The sequence below is a fragment of the Octopus bimaculoides genome, chromosome 12 (assembly GCF_001194135.2).
Source record: "Octopus bimaculoides isolate UCB-OBI-ISO-001 chromosome 12, ASM119413v2, whole genome shotgun sequence".
Taxonomy (NCBI): Eukaryota; Metazoa; Mollusca; class Cephalopoda; order Octopoda; family Octopodidae; genus Octopus; species Octopus bimaculoides.
Window position 1 is genome coordinate 7,862,426 of NC_068992.1, and position 2,525 is coordinate 7,864,950.

The window sequence follows — 2,525 nt, forward strand, 5'->3', positions numbered from 1 at the left end:
TAGGTGTTTTCGCTCAATAAACATTCACAACGCCCGGTCTGGGAATCGAAACCTCGATCCTATGACCGCGAGTCCGCTGCCCTAACCACTGGGCCATTGCGCCCCCCCCCCTTCCGATATCCCTACATCAACACACAAAATAATGAAGGTAAAGAAACTGTTGCAAAGCCAGCTTCTTAATAACTCAGTCATATCAGTCTGAAAAAAATTGTTAACTACAAAACATAGAAGGAACTCTAAGAGATGTTAAAAAACTGATCCCACCAATGCTAATTCGGATCTAAAAGATGGCCACAGCTAGAATGTTTTTGATCAAAGTTCTACTCAATCAGAGCTGACCAGGGGCTAAACGAAAACAATAACAACAATTATCTTAGTAATGTATCTATCCAAACACTCGAAAGGAAAAAAAAAAAAAAAAAAAAAAGAAGGCTTAATTTATTAAAACAATTACATTGGAATTACTATTAAGTTAGTCTCGCCATTATATTAAAGAATTTCTTACCGATTCGGATAATAAACACTTGTCATTTAAATTCCGTAGAAAAGCTATGTAATTATACTTAATGGCATCGTGGTTTGTGTCAGCTCAAACTGGCAGTCCGCTCGCTTGAAGAGTTGCTGCTACTGGTGCTGCTGTTTCTGTTGCTGCTTCTGCTGCTGCTGCTGTTGTTGTTGTTGTTATTGTTGTTGCTGTGCTTAACCCTAGGTCAGACCTGATCCAACAGACCGGAGCAGGTGTTACAAGGATAATGTAAACCAACGAGGGAATATTTATGCGAACACTTGATCTTTTTTGGAATTAACAACCAAATCTCTTGTAAATGACACATTGGACAATGTAGTCTTACATACACTATGCCTGAAAAAAAAAACAAGAACAAAAAAGTGGTTTGGTTATACTTGAAACACCTTTTATCAATAGGTTTGTTTGATGAAGATTGACCTGGGGTTAAATAAAATTGAAATCAAAGACAACAAAAACAACACGAATTTACAGAGAAAACCCCAAGTGGTTTCTGATATGGTCGGAATAGCAAAACCAAATCTTTCTCAAAACACATTCTGTCTTGATGACACATTCTATCATGTATGAGCAGAAACATTATATAAGGCAGTAAGGCGGTGAGCTGGCAGAAAGGTTAACAAGCCGGAAAGAAATGTCTAGCGGCATTTCTTCCAACTTTACGTTCTGAGTTCAAATAACGCCGGTGTCGATTATGCCTTTAATCCTTTCGGCCTTGATGAAATAAGTATCAATTGAGTCTTGTATTCAATGCAATCGATTAAGCCCCTACTCCAAAATTTAAGGCCTTAAGGCCTTGTGCTTATAGTAGAAATGACTGTATAAGGCAGTGAATTGCTTTGATCATTTGAGCATCAGAGAAAATGTCTTGCGGTATTCCTAAAGTTCTTTACGTTATGATTTCAGAACACAAAGAGTCAACCATCTTCTCTTCATGGATAATGTCATTGATAATGTCATTAGTGCTCACACTTAACGAGCGCAGGGGCCATTGCGCCTCCACGACATTATCAATACTGTAACAAGTATATGTTACTGATAGATGTAACGGATGCAGTGTTTGTTAGTAGCGATAGAGATTTGTTCAAATTTCGTGGGACAGTGCGATATGTACCAAATGAATTAGGACAAAAAAGTGAATTTTTATAGATTTTATTTTTAAACTGGCACTCCGTCGGGGTTCCAATGACAAGGGTTCCAGTTGACCCGATCAACGGAACAGCTTGCTCGTGAAATTAACATGCAAGTGGCTGAACACTCCACGGACACGCATACCATTAACGTAGTCCTCGGGGAGATTCAGCGTGACAAAATGTGACAAGGCTGGTCCACTAAAATACAGTATTACTCATTTTTGCCAGCTGAGTGGACTGGAGCAATGTGAAATAAAGTGTCTTGCTCAAGGACACAACGCGCTGCCGGGAATCGAACTCACGAATTTACGATCGTGAGGCGACTGCTCTAACCACTAAGCCACGCACCTTCACAGATTTTATTTAGCCGTTACACTTCGTCGATCGAGACCGTGTACGAGGGATGTAGTAGTCGACTGAACGGCTCAGATAAAATATGTGGATATGCAGAGGTGCAGGCATGGCCGTGTGGTTAAGAAGCTTGCTTTGTAACCACGTGCTCTCGAGATCACTCCCTTTGCGTGGCACTTTCAGTGTCTTCAACTATAGTTCAAAATCACTCACCTCGTGGGTGATCTTGATGGGCGGAAACTGAGTAGAAGTCCGTCCTATTTGTACATGTGTGTCTTTGTTTTTGTGTTTGTTCCTCACCCACCGCTTAACACCCAGTGTTGGTTTGCTTACGTCCGCGTAACTTTAAATACTAGACTTAAAGAACAAGTACTAGGGTCGATTTGCTCGACTAAACCCACCAAAGCAATGGTACAGCGTAGCTGCAGTGCAATGGCTGAAGCATGTGAAAGGAAAGCATGTGAAAGGAAAGCATGTGAAAGGAAAGCATGTGAAAGGAAAGCATGTGAAAGGAA